Source organism: Dermacentor variabilis, chromosome 9 (assembly GCF_050947875.1).
Source record: "Dermacentor variabilis isolate Ectoservices chromosome 9, ASM5094787v1, whole genome shotgun sequence".
In the NCBI taxonomy this organism is placed as follows: domain Eukaryota; kingdom Metazoa; phylum Arthropoda; class Arachnida; order Ixodida; family Ixodidae; genus Dermacentor; species Dermacentor variabilis.
The window spans coordinates 53918348-53939254 of record NC_134576.1 but is presented as its reverse complement, the minus strand read 5'-3'; the positions used below and the strand labels follow the sequence as shown (position 1 = coordinate 53939254).

Sequence of the window (20907 nt, the reverse complement as noted above, 5' to 3'; positions counted from 1 at the left end):
GCATTTAATTTGTGATTAATTCAACTACTCGTTTATTAAAGCAAACCTATCCTTCCGTCCTCCTTCGGCTTTCTCACTGCTGCTGCTGTCCGGCATACTGCATGGAGGGGGGGGGGGTTCGAGTCAAAGGAAAGGCAACGTTTGAAATTCCTTTGTCGCCCACCGTTGGATGGATGGATGTTACCAGAGTCCCCTTTAGAATGGGGCGGTGGGCTGCGCCACCAAGCTTTTGCTATTCTACTGTGTAAAGTCCTACCTAGGTTAAAAACGAAAATAAAACATGATGAATTCCAATATACTTATTTTCTGACGCCCTATTATGGACTATGCTTTTGTAAGCCTCCGTCTTTTGTCGTTTCCCTACTTTTCTTCCACTGATCTCCAATCACGTCTTACTAATCGCTATTGCGGAAATGTTTACTTTCCGCCTGCTCTCGCTCAACCCAAAGCTTAAAGTAGGCCAGTGGTTAAGTAGTTAATCATGGCAGCTTTACTTTAAACTGCCGGCCCGCAATAGATTATATGAGCCTCTCTAACTTTCCGCTCGACGTTCTTCGTTGCTGTGCTGCTCACTCTACAAGCTGCATACTTGCTGGTCAGCTTCCTAGTTCTTATCCACCACTGTGAATCAATGCTTTTTCTTGCACAAATGCCTCAACACTCTCTCAGCCCAATCATTGTCTTCCATATTCCTCAGTCATTCCTCATAATCAAGTTTACTGTGAGATTCCCTCACTTCAAAACTAGTCCAGTGCATATCACCCTGTACAGATTCGATTGCAGGGCACGCCTTGGTGAGTGCTCCGCGAAAGGCATCCCTTGCGACAATGCTGCTCCCACAAGATTTGCCGACAGCCCGGCTAACTTATCGAAAACAGTGGAAACAAGGAAGCGCCCGGCAGAAAGGCAACCGCAGTCGCACTCTAACAGACGATGCGTTGCATCGAAAGATCATAACGAGTGAGACGCCTCGTGTAGCAATGACAGTGGTGGCGTTAATGGAAGCTCTTTCGAAGCGTGGCCGAGTGCACCGGAGCACGACATGGATGCGTTTGATGAGCAAACGTGATAAAATGCCTCAATCTGCTGGTCCTAGCTCATCCCTAAATCTGCATACGCTCGCATTCGCAAGCTTGTTCGTCGATTTACCACGGTTTTTTCTTCCGTCACACTCATGGGGATACCACCGGCTCGGCTTTGGAGAAGTAAAAAGCGTCGTCTTCTCCCAGCTGGAGCGCACCAAAAAACCTGAAAGCCGTTTACTGTCAGATGCATGCCTATCGCCAGTGAGCCCCGCATCATCCTTGGCAACCACTAAAATTGTTGAAATTCATGAAGATATGCTGGCAAACAACCGTGATGCGCAGGTCAGCTTCAAAGGCAGATGTGCCGTATGAAGGTACTGTTAACAACTATTGATGACGTTAAGGCTATCTTAGAGCATGTTGATAAGAGGAAACATGGTGATAAGACGAAATTGCAATGGTGGACCGAGCACTCTGGAGTACCGGCACGTTGAAACAAAGTGGGCACATCTCGACAACAACCAGAGATGGCGGCACAAGAGATGCTTTATTGTTCTTGACCCTAGCGGCTCGAACTTATTAGTATGTCACATATGTTCTGGCCTTTCAACCGTCCTGCGAATGCACCAGCAAAAAACAGAAGAAAGTATGCGCAGGCTTGGGCCTTCAGGTACGCGTCCGTTGACTTCATACCGGAGCAAGGACAAAGTTGCACTATTGCGTCGGGCAAATTATGCTCCGGAAAGGTCCAAAAATCGTCCGCTCAACCGCTTTAAAAATGTCGGTGGAGCTAGCAGAAGGTCATATCCACATGCAAAAAATGCCAGAAGAACTGGGCGAGAAATTACGCACAATAGATTTCCCTAGTGCTCAGCTGACTGCGGTGAAGGAGTGTATAGCAGCAGCGAGGTTGACGAACAAAAAAAGCAGACAGTACACAGAGGATTGGCTTCTGATGTGCTTGCTGTTGCTCATACGTAGCCGATCTGCATACTCGTTCCTGGGAGGTAATCAGGTGCTCACCCTTCCTTGCGTTACGACAGTGTGCAAGTGCCTTTGCTTGATAAGAGTCAGGTGTGGCTTTGAGAAGAGGTTTTTCACAGCCTTTAAGAAGAAGATGGCCACTAAAGACGACTACGAAATGCGCGTCCGAAAGGAAATTCGAGTTCGTTCGAAGACGACAACAGTGGCTTCACTGATTAGGAAGGTTCTTCAGCGGCCCGCGACGACCTTGCTGACCACGGGCTTGTATTTCCCTTTCGGTCATTTGGCGACAAGTAATCTCAGCCGACAGCAGTGTTTGCAATACTTTTGCTTGAATACGCGGGAATCTTAGATGGCGTGGTCGTCTGTGATGGCGCAAATACGAACCGTGCAATGTAGAAGGAGTTCGGCGTCACTGGAGCATTGCAACAGTCCCGGAACTACTTCAGTCATCCCATTGATGAGAAACGCAATGTATATGTGTTTTCTAACGCACCGCATCTTATGAAATGCGTTCGAAACCGTTTACTTTCAGAGAAAGTGTTGTGCGTAAATGGCAATCGCGTTCACTGGGTACATTTTGACAGGCTCTAAATGGGGGACTCTAAACAGCCAGAAAATTTGCATGTTTGCCACAAATTAGCTTTGTTCCAGATCAACCCTTCAACGACCGAAAAAATGCGGGTGAAGCTGGCCACTCAGTTGTTCAGCTGGAGTGTAGCGAAAGGCTTAGAGTTCTACTCGGAGTGAGGCACAAAAGGGCTCGAAAATGTCAAGGCAACAGCAGAATTCACACTAAGCTTTTAACAATCTTTTTGATGCTCTCAACTGAAACCATCCAAAGGAAAGCATCAGTGTTGGCAGCAGAGATTTGAGGGTCCTGGCCTCGTCGTTGGATTGCTCAAATAAATGGGAAAAAAGAAATATCTCAAGAGCAAGTTGCCTAACCGAGCAAACCGCTGAGGGCCTTCGTGTGACTATTTTTTCCGCACTGGAACTGTAAAGATACCTGCTAAAGGAGTGCGGTCTCAAATATGTTTTAACAGCAAAACGTAACCAAGGCCTGTTGGTACGCTTCTTTGGGATTATCCGACAGGCTGGTGGCCAAAATGACCACACATCTATGCCCATATTTCTGCAGCTTTACAACATGTTATCAGTTTACTGTTTGATTAAATCCCCTAAATTGGGATACTCAGGTTGTAAATGAATCTCGGCAAGGTGCACCTGTACTTAAACTCAAAGATATTAAATTTGCTTTTGACGACAGTGTCAAGTCAGAAGAACACCTGAAGAAACTCAAAGAGAAGCTAGATGGCCTAGTTGCTGCTGAAAAGGAAGATGACCACGTGTTCGACAACTTACATGAAGCACGGGCAGCTGCAGATTGCATAATATATTATATAGCTGGTTTTATATACCGCAAGTACATGAAAAGCCCACCATGTCCAAAATGCCGTGAAGGATTATTGGAAGAAGGAGCAATTCGTCATCAACCGGAAAGCAGCCGTGTTCTGTGTAAAACCATTTTACACCCAAAGCGATGTCTTTTTCAGTTGCTTCATGCAAAGGCGATGGAATTCCACAGGCATGCAGCTCTCAGAAATGCCGATGAACTAACATTGGACAACATGCTTGATAAGTACAAGTTTTTCTTCTCCTGTGCCTATCATAAAAAGAAGTTATTGCTGGCGTGCTACACAGATATGTAGCCATGAGAATGAGGCAGTTCTGCAAACAGACATTTGAGGCAAAAAATAAGTCGCAGTGGCTGCAAAAGCTGTTGAAGCTTCAGTAAGTGAAAACTCTACGTTTAATGTGCTCAAATAAATGGTGGGCGCCATGAACTTCCTCGTGTGTGCGAAATGTGTGCCAGTGTCCACTTTGTTTATGGAACGTAAACGCTTGTACGAATAATTCATTGATGGCATGCTCTCCGTATTTGTCAAATGTCAATCTGCACAAAACTTTACTGCTTTTGCGTCCCTGGCTTTTAAATGGCAGTCGTCCATATGATCGAGAAATTGGCAAATGCCGACAAGCCGACGCTTGTCCGTCCTGTACACTAACATCACAACCACCTGTACCAGAACACTGAACTTCGGTTATTAAAGAATGTGGCCTTCGAATGGCCACACTGGAAAGCTGTTTTGCAGCGCATTACAATTTGACTGCGAGCTTATCTAGGTTACATTACACGTAAAACTAGTTTTCGCGGGGAGTTTTTGGCATCTCATCATGGTAAGTTCTGTGGGTGAGGTAGGTAGGTATTGTAGCCGACTACCGTTGCGCTGGCCTCATTGTGCCAAGCTCCTATACCGGTATGGATGAGAGCGTGCACTACATGGCTATGGGAGCACGCTTAGTCTCCTTAAACGTATGCTTCGTTCTATCCAAACAAGTTTCCGTGTCAAGCTGGAATAACATACGAAGAACGTTTTATTGACGCTTTTCACATGCGTAATAACTCTCGCCCTGCTTTTCTGCTTCAAAACCAAGGCCCTTGTGTCTGTGGCGCCATCTGCCGAGCGCTACGCAATACATGCACAGCCTATTTTTCCGCCTGGACGGCCTTCGTTCAGCCACCTAGCCTATTCTTACGGTGTTGTCACTGAACGTGTATGCAGGCTAAGGTCAAATGTTCAGAACGCATATCCTTGTGCACAATAAAAAAATCATTTCAGGGTCCAATTAAAGAGGTTATGCGTACGTGGCCAGAAAAATGTTTGAAATGTCATATTTTGGTGTTGCGTTTTCTGCTGTGCATTATACAAATTTCATACAAATTACTCCTGAACATGTAACTCACCCTTGAAGTTCAGCACCTCCTCAATACTTGTTCTTAGCTCGCTCCTCCGTTTCCGCACTTCTTTTTTGAAGTCCTCGGGAGGCTCCACAGCAGTTCCCACATATTTCTTCAGCCGCTTTTCTTGGCGCCGTTCTCTGGTTATTTTCTTCATACACCGGCGGAGAAGGCACGCCAGGCCATCTTCTGCAAAAAAAAAAAAATCAGCTAAGGGTTACCATTACTCTCCTCAAATAACCGAAAAGGAGAAACGTAACTCTGTTACATACGGGTCTCAACCTCATGTGGAAACTGTAACTCACCCTTGAAGTTCAGCACCTCCTCAATACTTGTTTTTAGCTCGCTCCTCCGCTTCCGCACTTCTTTCTTGAAGTCCTCGGGAGGCTCCACAGCAGTTCCCACATATTTCTTCAGCCGCTTTTCTTGGCGCCGTGCTCTGGTTATTTTCTTCATACACCGGCGGAGAAGGCACGCGAGGCCATCTTCTACAAAAAAAAAAAAACAAAAAATCAGCTAAGGGTTACCATTACTCTCCTCAAATAACCGAAAAGGAGAAACGTAACTCTGTTACATACGGGTCTCAACCTCATGTGGAAACTGTAACTCACCCTTGAAGTTCAGCACCTCCTCAATACTTGTTTTTAGCTCGCTCCTCCGCTTCCGCACTTCTTTTTTGAAGTCCTCGGGAGGCTCCACAGCAGTTCCCACATATTTCTTCAGCCGCTTTTCTTGGCGCCGTTCTCTGGTTATTTTCTTCATTCACCGGCGGAGAAGGCACGCCAGGCCATCTTCTGCAAAAAAAAAAAAAAAAAAATCAGCTAAGGGTTACCATTACTCTCCTCAAATAACCGAAAAGGAGAAACGTAACTCTGTTACATACGGGTCTCAACCTCATGTGGAAACTGTAACTCACCCTTGAAGTTCAGCACCTCCTCAATACTTGTTTTTAGCTCGCTCCTCCGCTTCCGCACTTCTTTCTTGAAGTCCTCGGGAGGCTCCACAGCAGTTCCCACATATTTCTTCAGCCGCTTTTCTTGGCGCCGTGCTCTGGTTATTTTCTTCATACACCGGCGGAGAAGGCACGCCAGGCCATCTTCTGCAAAAAAAAAAAAAACAAAATCAGCTAAGGGTTACCATTACTCTCCTCAAATAACCGAAAAGGAGAAATGTAACTCTGTTACATACGGGTCTCAACCTCATGTGGAAACTGTAACTCACCCTTGAAGTTCAGCACCTCCTCAATACTTGTTCTTAGCTCGCTCCTCCGCTTCCGCACTTCTTTTTTGAAGTCCTCGGGAGGCTCCACAGCAGTTCCCACATATTTCTTCAGCCGCTTTTCTTGGCGCCGTGCTCTGGTTATTTTCTTCATACACCGGCGGAGAAGGCACGCCAGGCCATCTTCTACAAAAAAAAAAAAATCAGCTAAGGGTTACCATTACTCTCCTCAAATAACCGAAAAGGAGAAATGTAACTCTGTTACATACGGGTCTCAACCTCATGTGGAAACTGGTCGCGCAGTTTCTATCGTCAAATTATTAGCCCTGCCAGCACATTTCCCTGAGAACCACCACATACCTACACCTGCCCATACTTTCGTTCCGCGTTTCTGTGACAAAACACCTGATAACATCGCACTTTTTCTCGAATAACATTTGTGTGCGCACATCATAAGAAGCCAACAAACACTGTCACCAAGGACATCAAAGGGAAAATGACTTGTGCTTAATAAATAACATAAAGAAACGATAAATAATGGAAATGAAGGTGGATGAAAAAACTAGTTGCTGCAGGCGCGGGACGATCCCACAACCTTCGCAGTTCACGTGCGATGCTCTACGAATTGAGCTACCGCGGCGGTGTTTCCTCGTTCACTTTCTTGTGTATTGACTTTTCCTTGTAGAACCCTGGGAGTGGACGTGGAACTTACTTTCTGCCACAGGCATCACGAGAACGCGATCTGTTTAAGCAAAGGCAACCGGCCAATACGGCGCCGCGCCACATCTTTGCTTTTGTTGCTTCACAGCTGCTACTGCGCTTTGTCCACGCCAGAAACTCCAAATACCGGTGCAAATACAAATACCGGCCGCACCCAACGTTGGTAGATTAGGTCAGTTGGATAAGTCTGCTTAGGAGGCGGCTCCAACTCGTCTATCCCTTCAGAGATGGCGCTTGCGTCGCGTTGGGATCGAGCCGCCGGCTGTCGGCAGGCACGTTCAGTGCTTTTCTCGGTGTTAGTCTAGGCTGTCTGTCGCCGGCGTGCACTCCGAAAAAGTTCCTTTTGTGTTATCGTTGATTTATAAATTGGAATATAGGTATGTGACTTGGAAATCACGTGTATTGTGTAGTAAGCCAAGTCTGACAAAGTCTGTGTACCGACCTGCAGCGCGCTGGGCTGCCAAAGTGGATATGCTTCTCAAGAGAAAATGTGCAGTCGATAGCACTTAACGTGCCGAGGACTTAATCACTTTCTACGAGCACATCGTTAAAGGCAGCATTGTTAAGATTCCACGTGGCAGGTGGGTGCAGAGTCACTTATTTTCCCCAACATTCCTGCGCGCCTATCGAAAGCAAAAGCACCAAGGCCCAGAAGAAAACCTTCGAAGCTAAGAGCAACAGTAAATTGCGATGTTCCTATGTCTGCAAGTGATGGCGACGTGATGTAAACATAAAAAACAGTAATGCTAAAGAAACGGAGGTCCCTTCCGTTCTAGAGATGTGTTCAGAGAAAGCATCTTCGTTCCCTGCATTCAGAGAGCACTCAAGTGTCGAGTCCTGGAGTGTCCAGCTCATGACTCTTCAAAGTTGATGAAAACAGTGGTATTGTTGTGACCGACGGGGCTGTGGTTATGAGGAAAGACTTTTCTGTTGCACTGAGCTTATGCGGAAGGCTTACTGCGGTATATGTTCGGGAGAACCGCTAAAACTCTCAAGTTTGAAGAAACTATCCGCATTTCTCACTTACGTTAGCAACCTAAAAGTGTGCACGGGCTGTCATGTGGTTTATTCCCCTCCATTTCGGCAGCAACATCAGCTTTCAAGACCCAGGACGTGTGGAGGAGCACAAAATGCTTTAGGCTGTCTCAGGAAAGCTTGTGCCCACTGTGCATGAGCACAAGAAAATATATCAGAGCATGGGAAAAGCGAAAAAACAAGAAATCCAAGGAACGAACCAAGCCTCACTAAAGGATACGTTTAACAAATAAAAACCTAAGAAACAGTTATTAGGGGTACAATATTTCGCGACTAAGCCAAAAAAGAAATTCGGGCTTTCAAATATGTCTTCCTCAAGCGCAACAGCTTGGTCTTCACTCAATGCTGAAAGCTTCAAAAGCAAAGTTAGCGAGAGGAAAGCGCTATAAAACCGACTGGTTGGTGTCTTCCCTCCTTCTTAAGATATCAAGCCCTGCTGCTTATAGGCTGATGTCAAAGATGAATATTTTGCCACTACCTACGTCATCGCACCTTAAAGAAATTATCAAGGGAATGCCTTGCGAGTTCGGTTTTAATAAGGTTTCGCTTAACAGCATTGGTGCACTTATTAAACAAGGAGCAAGCTGCTGTGGAATCCCCATACTAGACAAAATGAAAGTACGCCAAGCTGTCACATTCAATAAGCAAACATATAAAGAAGACGACCAGGAATCGACAGCCATGGCAGATCATGCACTTGTGCGTACGTTTGTGCCCCTATTTCATTCGTGGGTACAACCAATCGCCAGCTTCGCTCCAAAAAATGCATCTCCTGGAAGAGTCCTCGCAAGGATGGTTTTGAAAGCCGTCATAGAGCTTCATAAACAAAATGCTACAGTGATAGCCGTCATAAGCGATGGAGCAAGCACAAACAAGTGAATGTGATCAACATTTGGTGTGACAGGCAACTCTCATGCACCTAAGCACAAAATTGAACATCCCTGTATTCCAGACAGCAGTCCATACTTCCTGTGTGGTGTGTCTCAGATTGTGAAGTGCATAAGAAATCATCTGCTTCGTCACAAGTACGGCATGGTAGGTGTCCGCTTTTTTATGTTAGCGTGTAAGAAAATTATCGTGATCACAAAATATCAGCTGCAACTTTTCAAACATCTTTTTACTTTACAGAATGGCGAACATGAGATCAACTATGACCGCTACTGTATACTTCAGGATGTTAACAGCAAGCAGCAGCTCCGTGCAGTACCAAAACTGACAAAAGAGCATGTGAACCCCGACAATTTGAGAAAAATGAATGTGCGGCTGGCTGTTCAGGCAGGTAGCCGCCTATCTTCAGCTAGGTAACGGAAATCTGCGCGTTGTGTAAACACATCGGCGTCCGTATCAGCGTCGTCAAAGTCGTGTGGAAGCATCGCATCCAGCATCGTTCGTACATCTCGTCCGTGAACAAGGGTGAACGGAGTCATGCGCGTCGTCTCTTGTTTCGCCATTTTATATGCAAAGGTGATATACGGTAGGATGTCGTCCCAATTTTTATGTTAGACATCCACGTACATTGATAGCATGTCTTCGATGCCTTTGTTTATGCGCTCTGTTAACCCATTGGTTTGTGGATGGCAGGCGGTTGACTTTCGATGGGACGTTCCACTTAGTAGCAAGACGTGATCTAAAAGTGCAGCCGTAAATGGGGTTGCTCGGTCGGTTATTACGACGGTTGGCGCGCCGTGACGCAACACCACATGCTCAATGAAAAAGCGCGCTACCTTGGCTGCTGTGCTGCTCTGGATTGCCTTTGTTTCAGCGTAACGTGTGAGATAGTCGGTTGCGACGATAACAAAGCGATTGCCTGCAGTAGAAGTAGGAAGTGGGCACAAAATGTCCATTCCGATTTGATCAAATGGTATTTGAGGGACCTGGACGGGTGGTAGGAGGGCGGCTGGTTTCGTCAGAGGCGACTTGCGCCTCTGGCAGTCGAGACAAGTGCGACCGTGATGTTTCACGGCGGTGGTAAGTAATACCTTTGCTGCACTCTGCCTAATGTTCGCGTGAAGCCGAAGTGACCAGAAGTCACCTCGTTGTGGCAAGCTTGAAGTACTTCCGTACGAAGAGCTGCAGGAATGACAAGCAGATAGGGGGACCCGGTCGAAGTAAAGTTTTTTTTTTGTAAGGGACCTTGGCCCGTAAACAACATGACAACAGTCCTCTTGCGAAAACTCTAGGTGGTTTCGCAGATCTTCCCTCCAAGTAATTGATTAGTTCAAGGAACTCGGGGTCGTTCCGTTGTTGTTGCGCGACGGCGGATGTGTCCATAACGCAAAGAAATGCTGAGTCTTCTTCTTCGGGCGGAGCAGGTGACTCTATCGGCGATCGAGACAAGCAGTCAGCATCCGTATGTCGTTTCCCCGACTTGTACGTGACAGCCATGTCAAACTCTTGTAGCCTTCGGCTGCAACGCGCCAGTCGTCCAGAAGGATTTTTAAGGTTTGTCAACCAACATAGTGAATGGTGGTCGCTGATAACTGTGAAGTGGTGGCCATACAAATATGGGCGAAGTTTCGTAACCGCCCATACCGCGGCGAGGCATTCTTTCTCAGTTGTGGAGTTATTAGCCTCTGTACGTGAGAGTGTTCTACTTGCATAGGCAAACACTCTTTCTGTGTCGCCTTGCCGCTGCACAAGGACTGCTCCCAAGCCAACATTGCTGGCATCAGTGCAGATCAGTGTAGGAGCGGTCTCATCAAAGTGAGCAAGCACTGGAGGTGTCTGGAGAGGTTGCCGCAAGTCGTTTAATGCACCTTGCTCTTCGCCGCCCCATACAAAAGCAACGTCGTCTCTCGTCAGGCAAGTTAACGGCGACGCAATGCGCGCAAAGCCTGCAATAAACCGCCGGTAGTAGGCACAGAGGCCGAGGAAGCACCTGACAGCCTTTTTATCGGATGGTACGGGAAACTGTGCGACGGCTGCAATTTTTCCAGGATCCGGCCGGACACCTGCGTGGCTGAAGACGTGACCGAGAAACTGCAGTTCCGCGAAGCCAGAGTGGCATTTCTGCGGCTTCAGGGTGAGGCCGGCGAAGCGTATGGACTGCAGAACCGCTTCAAGTCGTTCGAGGTGTTCTTCAAACGTTGCGGAGAACACGATAACGTCGTCGAATACACTAAGCAGGTTTTCAACTTCAGACCCGAAAGTACAGTATTCAGGGTGTCTACCAACCGGGAAAACCGGGAAAACCGGGAATTCTCAGGGAATTTGAACAGTCTGGAAAAACTCAGGGAAAACTCAGGGAATTTGTGCTTCCATCACGGAAAATTAGCTGTAACTTTATTGAAAGGGAACGAAAGTCGTGTTAATGCTGGCTCCAGTAACAGAGAAATGGCAACGAAGCGTCATTGACGCCGTGTCATCGGCACGATGTATTGCCAGAGTAGTTAACGACCGATTTTCTAGACGCCCGATTTTTCGGACATGCCCGATAATTTGCACGGTATTGCGACATCACCACGTACTCCATATAGTCAATGTATATCGCCCTGACTGCAGGTCTGAAATGGCATTAAAGCCGCCACCGCCGCTATCTTGATTATCTCCCCGCCTCGCACCGGCACTCTCGCAGGCAGATCCGTTGGCAGCCGTAACCACCACCGCGGCAACGTTAGGCCTAGCTGCTTCTATGTTCGCTATTAAGCTTCTTGCCGTGCAGTGCCGTATTTTTCATTGAAAGAATTCGCCGCTATGACCAATGGCACCGACTCCGCCTTTGTAATCTTCGCGATTGGCGTTGAAGCTCGCGGAGCACACCGCGTTGCGTAATGCCAGTTTCCAAAAGTTAGCTTCGCCTCAGTACACTCTTGTTAGGCGGTGAAGCATAACAAGCGTGCGAAGGGGGCAATTGTCACGGGACAGTATATGTTCCTTAATTACACATGCGTGCACCCCGTCTCCTGTCACAGTACAAGCCCTGATATGCCTAATAAGCATACTGGAAGGCCTTCAGAGCTTTTTCAGACGTTCCTGTGGTAATTTTAGCCCTTAAAGGCAGTTAAAGACATGCATTAATTTTTTTCAGACTGCCCGTTTTTTTTTCAATTCTTTTTGCGGCCCCATGGAAGTCCGAAAAATCAAATGTTGACTGTACAACTGACCAAGAGGATGCTTCAGATGATCCATGTGGTGAAAGCGTGGTAGAAGGAGGAAGAGAAGAGAAAGGACCGACGCACTGAGGAATTAATGGGAAAGGAAGGGTGCCGCCGCCTTTTTGAAGGAGCTTGAGCAAAAAAACTAAGTGTTGGCTGACGCTGAGACGCAGGTGTCCCTCATCCAAACCAAAATAAATTGTTTAAGCAGTGAAACCCAACACTGAGATGTTGTGTATGGGCTGAGAGTATGTCAGGACAGTTGAGGTTGACTTCCCAGCTGCTGAGAGAGAACCGTTGTGACAAAGTTCAAGACCTCATACATATGAGCTTGCTATCAGTTGATAGAAATAGCTGATATTAAAAAATACTTATGTATGCATCTCCTTTTCATTCGTATTTGAAAATATTCGACTCAATTTGGAATGGGCTTTATCATTTCTTTCGCTGTGAATTTTACTAACACCTTCCTTCTGTTTTCTTTTTAAATAAAATAGATATTACTCCTTACTATTCAAACTGCATTAAGTCATTTCTTTGTTTCAGCATGCTTACTAGAGAGTGACAGCATCGGGCAACGTGGTGTCAGCCTGCCTTGACATAAAACAAAGTTCTGGCTCATTCAGGGAATTTCGCAAAGGTGCTCAGGTAAAACCTGGAAAACTCAGGGAAACTCAGGGAAAACTCAGGAAATGTCAACTTGGTAGACACCTTGAGTATCCATGAGGCGTTGGAACGTAGCAGGGGCAGAACGCAAGCCGTAAGGCAAGACTTTAAATTCGTATAGGCGGTCTGGCGTCACGAACGCAGTTTTTTCACGATCTCTCGGGTCTACTTCGATGTGCCAATATCCGCTTTTTAAGTCCATTGAAGAGAAGTAACGTGCCTGTCGAAGCCTGTCGAAGCCTGTCGAGTGAATCAACTATACGGAGAAGTGGGTATACGTCTTTCTTTGTAACTTTATTTAGCTTCCGGTAGTCCACACAGAAACGCAAGCATATATATATATATATATATATATATATATATATATATATATATATATATATATACAGACAATGGATAGAACCATCGCTAATAGAAACTTCTGATATACGCGGGCGCGACCTGCGCTGAGCGGAAAGCCTAGCGCGGGGGTCACGGGAGAAATGAAAGCCTGTTTATATATATATATATATATATATATATATATATATATATATATATATATATATATATATATATATATATATATATATATACAGCGTGCTGTGGATGCGAAAATATTACGAAACCACGAAGCACTGCATATACAGGGAAGGGGAACAACGATGGCGCCGTGAGTGTGTACGCCCCCAGTTTTGCTGCAATCCTTCTCACTGCGTCCCGTGAATTTGCGAATAGTAGAAAAACGTGAACCAGAGGACATACAGGTAAGGGGCGTTGGCGGTGGCTATGCGAGTGTAGGCTTCCCCCACTTTCGTTCCAAACCTTCCTAGAAAGGACCTCGGATGCACGAATATCAGACAAACACTGAGGAAACAAGGCGAAGGAAAGAAAATGATGGTGCTGCGACCCACTTTTCTTGCAAACCTCACAGCGTTCCGTCAATCTGCGAGTATTAGAAAAAGGTGTACGAGTGAAGATACAGGAAAGGGGTATTGATGGCGGTGCAGTGAGTCTATGCATAGTGCAGATGGTGCAAGATAATGCAGTGCCGAGCCGACCCGCGATGGACGTGAGGCAGGCGTCAAGCACTCCCCTTACCTGAGCCGCCCCCGAAGATTGCGCAATATCGGCTCGACCCACGGCAGGAGATGAAGGATGCGTTAAGCATTCCCGTCTTTCGTTGCAAAACTTCGTCCAGCGTGCGCTGGACGCGTGAATATTGGAAAAGAAATTGGCCGACCATTGCGCCTCTTTGTAATGCATACAGAACACGCAGTGCAAAACGTAGCCACTTCAGCGTTTCGGTGTCCGTAGCACACACCGTGATCCGCCGCTATGGAGTCGGCACTCTGGTAACGCACCATGGTATAGTGGGTCACAGCAGCGGAAAGGGAGGGCGAGATTAGCAATTATTTATTGTTACTTCAGATGTGGGATGACGAAATGGGTGGAGAACAGGGGTATCGAGTAGAGGTCACGCACCCATTCACTCACAGACAGGGATCAATTTGGCCGCACCTGCTTGTGGTGCACATGGGAAGTAGAAGTAACGCGAAACGCTAGAATTGTCTTTCGAGGCACCGCAACGGCACTGCGCCAGGTAAGGGGACGTACAGGGCAAGAGTGGAGGTGGCAGGACAGCCAGGCGCAAGCACTGCCAGAGGCGACATATGACACCGAGGAACGCGCTCCGCAAACGGGGAAGCGATAGACACGGCAGAGAGCCATACAGCCACGCGACGCCGAGACGAAGGAGTGGATAACCGAGGATCAGGCGCGAGGCGGCAAGGCACGCCCGCCACCGGCACCGCGGAAGAGCCGCGACAGTGGGACAAGGGACGGCGAAGCCGGAGGGGAGGGTAGCAGCGAGAGTCACCAAACCGGCGCTGCGCGAACGAATGGGGCGAGAGGATAGGTTTGAACACGTGATCCGGTTTTGGAGGACAAGGGGCATAGAGTTTCCTACAATATACTGCAGGGAACTCTGCTACTGCCGTCGTTGTCCTACCATGGGGATGATGGGAAGTACTTGGATTTGTCTCATATTCGTACGTGTGGATTCAGGCGTGTTTGTGGCTTCGTATGCTACGCTATATAAATCTTATTATAAATTTCATAGCAATCTATACTCTTCGAAGTGCACAAGACGCCGTGAATATGGACAATCGCAACTAATTGGAATGGTTGAGCTGGTCGAGGTGGCCAAATCGAAACATACCAAGCGGCTTAAGGTGACTCATGCCTGCGATAAATTCATAAGGGTGTTTCACATCGCTTATCGATACGTGCATCTGTGGCTTAATGGTTTCAATATCCGGCGTCTCTGTTAGAGGTCCTGTGTTCAAATCCTGCCGTCGCACAATGTTAATGTTTATCTGATTACCCATTACACAGCACATTGTTGAAAATGACTAGTTTACAATCTCAAAAAGCCGCTTGAAGCCAGAAGGACGAAATTTAGGCAAATCCATGTACTTCCCGTAATTCCCACGCTGGTGCAACCACTGCCACTGCAGCTCCCGTTGAGACTAGCGCCAGAGTTCCGTCGAGTAATTATTATATGAAACCTATATTATATGAAGAGGGGAGAGCAAGGCTCGCGCTGCGGACGAGAGATTGCAGCAGGAGCGCGAGCAGCTAGAGAAGAGCGCTGATGATCACCTCGGTTACGATGAGGCACGACGGTGACATGAAATGTGGGAACGGGAGCCAATGTGAGCCCTGCGCTCGAAAACACGAAACAGAACAGACCACCATACGCGGAACGTCGAACAATGGCGGTGCTGTGAGTGTAGACGTGCCCCGCCTTCGATAGAAACATATGTACAGTGGGCCATCAATGCGCGAATACTAGGAAAGAGTAAAGCAGAGGAGGTACATCCAAGGGGAGTCGAATGCGGCGCTGTGGGTGTGGAATGAGTAGGCTGATAATTTTGGTGACTCGGAAGCGTTCCGCGATGGCAGGTCTTTGCGTGCAAGCTCGAAACAAAAACGGCGGACTTAATCATGTCTGCGCTGATTTCGTGGGTGAAATTGAGTTATCTTCACAAAAGACACATTATGAAGAAGTCAATGTAGTGACACGTGCAGCATGCCCTGAAGGACGTATCAATGCACTAGGCCGAGCAAGTAATGCTTGTTCTTATGCCATTTATATTAGAGGTTTTTTGTGACAACCCTATCGTTGCATTCATATGTTAGTCGAATATTCATGCCACCTTGAAGGGGTGGAGACATCAAAATTTTCGTTCATGCGTTTGTTGATTCAAACGTTGCGTCATGCTTCAGGGAGCACCATACACACAGCGGGATTCATATATATCCGATAAATAATTTAATAATAGCATTATTATACCGAGCGATTTCGGTTTCTGGTCCGGGGGATGCTATGACGTCACAGAGGAGGAAACGCAACATGGCTTGGTCACGTGGGCCACAAAAAATAGTGACGTAAAACTACGCTGCGTCGTCTGCTCGCGCATACGCGTGCTCTGCCAGCAGAGGTCAACTCTGCTGGCAGAGCACGCGTGCCTGTCGCGATGATTATAATTATTGCGAAGAGTGACAACAACGGTATGAAAATATTGCGGCTTGTGAGAGTCGGTGATTCATTCCGAAGCGCCGTAAGCTTTAGCTTTAAAGTGAACCGGAAAAGGCCTAGCGACGATATCGGCGGCGCTGAACGAGCAGAGACGGTGAAGCGGTGCCACAGTGACCACTCCTCGGTCGCTGATTGGCCGCTTCGCCGTACGGCTGCCGCACAAATGGGTCCCGGGCCCATCCTCTCTACGGCAAGGAAATCTCGCCGTTCGCGAGCAAACCGCCGTCGCAAGGGGGGCCGCGAACAGCAAATGGCGTGCGGCGAGTTTCCGTGCCGGTAACGTGGACGGGCCCTCACATTGAGAAAGGCCAAGCGAACGAGAGACCGCTCCGCGCTGCCGATCTACGCGACTATGCGAGGAGAGAAGCGGACAACACGAACGCCGCATATCCTGGTCCCTTTCGGAGTCGGCCGGCTAGTGTCACACTCAAACGTGTCAAGGCCCGTTCGCACGGCAACTCGCCGCACGCAGTTTGCCTTTCGCGGGCCGCCGTGCGGCGTTCGTGTTGTCCACTTATCTCCTCTTGTGTCCGTGTCTGCACGCCTTACCCCTTCTTTGCATTAAGAACAGATTTCTATATGCCTGTAGCTCAGTCATAGTGGAGGCTATGCTCGGTCGCTCGGCTCAGCGGGTTCCGTAATCGGCATTTCATCGCTACTCATCCTACGTCACGTTTTTGTGCTAGTGTGCTATGACGTCAATATTTTCGTTCGTCCTCTGTGACGTAGTAACTGCCGCGCTAGCGATGAGTCTCGACTACGAGAAGGAGTTTTTAATGACTTTTTGGAGCAGAATTAAAATTATCTTGAAATGTTTGCAGCGTCCAATACCTCGTTCTGGGTGTCTTTGCATACGGAAGCAGCCTGCAACATGCTTTTTATTGCCTCAAAATTTGGTGTCCCAACCCCTTTAATAATTTGCATTGTCACCTTATTGGGATGTTTTGCAACAGCTGCGCAATATACAAAACTGGCTTACCACCCCGATCCCGGAATGAAACTCCAAATTGACATTTAACAGCTCTGTATACATCGCTGTCGCACAAACTCAACGAACTGTCAATTCTAATTAACTTCAATTTTGTCCCCCAAAGCCGGTCGTCATTGTTTCAAACCTCGACATTTCAATGGGCAATTATTCCTTGCATTCTGCACAAACTGCGTTGTGTGTCTTCTTATTTCGAGTACTGCAGCCTATTTTACAGCCCAAGAATGAGGTGTAAGGTACACAAATTTAAAATACTAAATATAAATAAACTCAAGTAAAGCGTCACACAGTGCAACAAGCATTTTGGAAAACAGAAATATGGAAATTAAATGCTGCATCAAAAGAATGATACACCAAAGTTGAATTCAATGCACTATCAGATGAGAAATTGCAGCACAAACAGTAGTCATAATAGAGAAGACATATACATTAATATAAAGGAAACTGTTCTTTTACCCCTTCATGGTGCCACTTAGCAAAGATGAAAAGTTGACTGGCTGCGATGATCTAGCTGTAGTAATATAATAATCATTTTGCTTTAGACATAGAAACAACCTGTCATGCTTTACGCTCTGGACAGGAAGCCGCCAGATTTACCCACAACTAAACCTAGAATTAGAATTCAGGTTATGTAATACGATGAAGTCAACAACGTCTATATCTCCCTTTTTCATGAAAGAGAAATAAAGTTTCCTTCTGCACCCATATTGTGCAGCAAATCAAAGCTGCAGGTTAGCCGGGCATACGATGCAGTTACGACTGCCGTTCCAGCACTGCAATACTGAAAGCAATAACTTATCTGCGCCGTGTCGTCTTCCTCCGACGAGGCTCCTGCCGCCGACGCTTGCACAGCTTGCCCACCTTATACAAAAGCAACGATACGAAACTTCAATTCTGTCACCGTATTCTGGCACATGGGAAACAAAGCAAATATCATAAGCTTTCAGTAACATTTAACTTTGTGCATGGCAAACCTGCACAGTACCACAATTCTCACGTGTTATAAAAAGCAAGAGAGCTATAAAATGTAATTATTGTACTTTTGGAGATCGTTTCTCACAAGTCGTGTCTCAGGACCAGGAATGTATTACAGGACGTGTAGGGTGTCAGGGGGCAACCATACCCGAAAAATACAAAGACAGGAAATAATGTATTAAAGGCGTATTCCATATGTAATTTAAAAGTACAGTACCCATATGGAAGTAGTGCTAACGTTATGGTAAAACTTGCCTAATAGACATGTTGACAGGTTATCTGTAAACTTTTATTAGATGTTGCACAATACTCGCTGCATGCAGCTGTTACAAAACCACGAGGTATGTTCGGTAAGTTAAAATTCATGAATGAGGCACGGACGGGAAATATATATGTATTGTAGGGAAAGAATAGAATGCAATTTTCGCAGTTGCGAACCATGATTTCGTTAGAACTCGTGGTAGCATGTCGGTATTGAAGCACTGCCTAAATTTTCGACAAGTGCATTTTATTGCATTAGCATTAGCAATGTCAAAGTGGAAAGAAGTGTCTGTGTGAAGCGTAACAAGCCAGTCGCATAGTAGAGGTAGAGCGGTGCTTAGAAGGATTGTGTGTGCGTGCGTGCGCGCGTGTCTGTGTGTCCGTGCGCGTAAAAAAATAATTAAATTGTGGTGTTTTACGTGCCAAAACCACTTTGATTATGAGGCGCGCCATAGTGGGGGACTCGCTCAGCTCGTCCTAAAAGCAATATTTTTGCTTTAAGACACGGGAGCCTTAGTCGACGCGGACGTACGTGATGGCGCAAGTACGAACCGTGCGATGTGGAAAGAGTTCGGAGTCACTGGAGCATTGCAACGTACCCGCAACTACTTCATCCATACCACTGATGAAAAACGTAATGTATATGTGTTCTCTGACGCACCCCATCTTATGAAATGCGTTTGGAACCGTTGACTTTCACCGAAAGCGTGCGTAAAGGGCAATCGCGTTGACTCGGCACATTTTGACACGCTGTTTACGGAGGATTCTAAACAGCCGCGAAATTTGCGTGTTTGGCCCAAATTAACTCTGTCCCGCATCAACACTTAACGACCGAAAAGAAGCGCGTAAAGCTGGCCACTCAGTTGTTCGGCTGGGGTGTAGCGAAAGGCTTGCGATTCTACCCGAAGTGAGGAACAAAAAGGCCTGTAAATGTCAAGGCAACAGTAAAATTCACACTAAGGTTCAATGATCTTTTTGATGCTCTCAACCGAAACCATCGAAAGGAAAGCGTCACTGTTGGCATCAGAGAATTGAAGGTCCTGGCCTCGTCGTTGCATTGCTCAAAGAAATGGGAAAAAGAATTCGTATCACGAAAAATCTCAAGAGCAAGTTTCCTAACCGAGCAAACCGCTGAGGGCCTTCGTGTGACTATTTTGTCCGCACTGGAACCTTCAAGATAACTGCTAAAGTAGTGCGGTTTCAAATATGTTTTAACAGGATAACTTAAGCAAGACGTCTTGGAACGCTTCCTTGGGATCATTCGACAGGCTGGAGGCCAGAATGACCACCCATCTATGCCCACATTTCTGCAGCTTTACAACATGTTATCAGTTTACAGTTTGATTAAACCCCCTAAATTCGGAAACTGTCACGTTGAAAATGAATCTCGTCAAGGTGAACCTGTAGTAACGCTGAAAGATTTGAGTTATGGCTGCCGTGCTACACAGTTATGCAGCCACGAGAATGAGGCAGTTCTGCAAACAGAAATCTGAGCCAGAAAATAGGTCGCAGGAGCTGCGAAATCTGTCGAAGCATCAGTAGGTGAAAAATCTACGTTTAATTTGCGGAATTAAATGATGGGCGTCATGAACTTCCACGTGTGCGTGAAATGTGTGCCAGTGTCCAGTTTCTTTATGGAACATTAACGCTTGTACGAATTATTCAGTTTATGGCAAGCTCTATGTACATGTCAAATAAATGTCAACCTGCACAAAACTTTACTGCTTTTGCGTCCCTGGCTTTTAGATGACAGTCGTCCATACGACTGACTCACGCAGAGCAAATGCCGACAAACCAAGGCTAGTCCATCCTCAACACTAACATCCCCACCATCTCTGTACCTGAACATTCAACTTCGGTTATTCAAAAATGCGGCCTTCGAATAGGCACATTAGAAAGTTGTTTGCTGCGAGTTAAAATTTAACTACCGGCTTATATAGGTTACAGTACACGTAAAACTAGTTTTCTTGGGAGGTTGCTCAGTTCGGTGGGTGAGTTAGGTATCCTAGCCACTAATATTTGACACAGTTCGCTGCAGCGTCAAGGAGCCTGATCAGTATTGCGGACTAGCGTTGCGCTGGACTCATCGTGCCATGCTGCTATACAGGCATGGATGAGAGCGTGCACTGCATAGCTCTCGGAGCACGCTTAGTCTCGTTAAACGCGTGGTTTGTTCATCGCAAACAAGTTTCCATCTCAAGCTGGAATAACATACGTATCTAGTTTAAAGGGGTGGAGGCATCAAAATTTTCGTTCATGCGTTTGTTGATGGAAACGTTGCGTCATGCTTCAGGGGCACGATACACTCACCGGGATTCATATGTATCCCATAAACAATTTAATAATAACATTATTATACCGAGCGATTCCGGTTTTGGTTTCTGGCCTCCGGGGAATGCTATGACGTCACAGAGGAGGAAACGCAACATGGCTTGGTAACGTGGGCCACAAGAAATAGTGACGTAAAACTATGTTTCATCGTCTGCTCGCGCATACGCGTGCCCTGCTAGCAGAGGTCAACAACTGGCGATTCGAAGTGCATGTCGCGATTATTA

General features: G+C 46.6%; 1 protein-coding gene and 1 long non-coding RNA gene across 2 annotated transcripts in view; one reads left to right on the top strand and one right to left on the bottom strand.

Moving 5' to 3' along the window:
• The window catches only part of LOC142592695 (uncharacterized), an 8824-nt gene extending 3894 nt beyond the window's left edge, over positions 1–4930 (bottom strand). Inside the window, exon 1 of the long non-coding RNA XR_012830775.1 lies at positions 4819–4930. This is a non-coding gene — a long non-coding RNA (uncharacterized LOC142592695). The remainder of the gene's footprint in view (positions 1–4818) is intronic.
• Positions 1–20907, top strand: part of LOC142592696 (uncharacterized) — a 409269-nt gene that overhangs the window by 260261 nt on the left and 128101 nt on the right. The gene's annotated exons all lie outside the window — the stretch shown is intronic.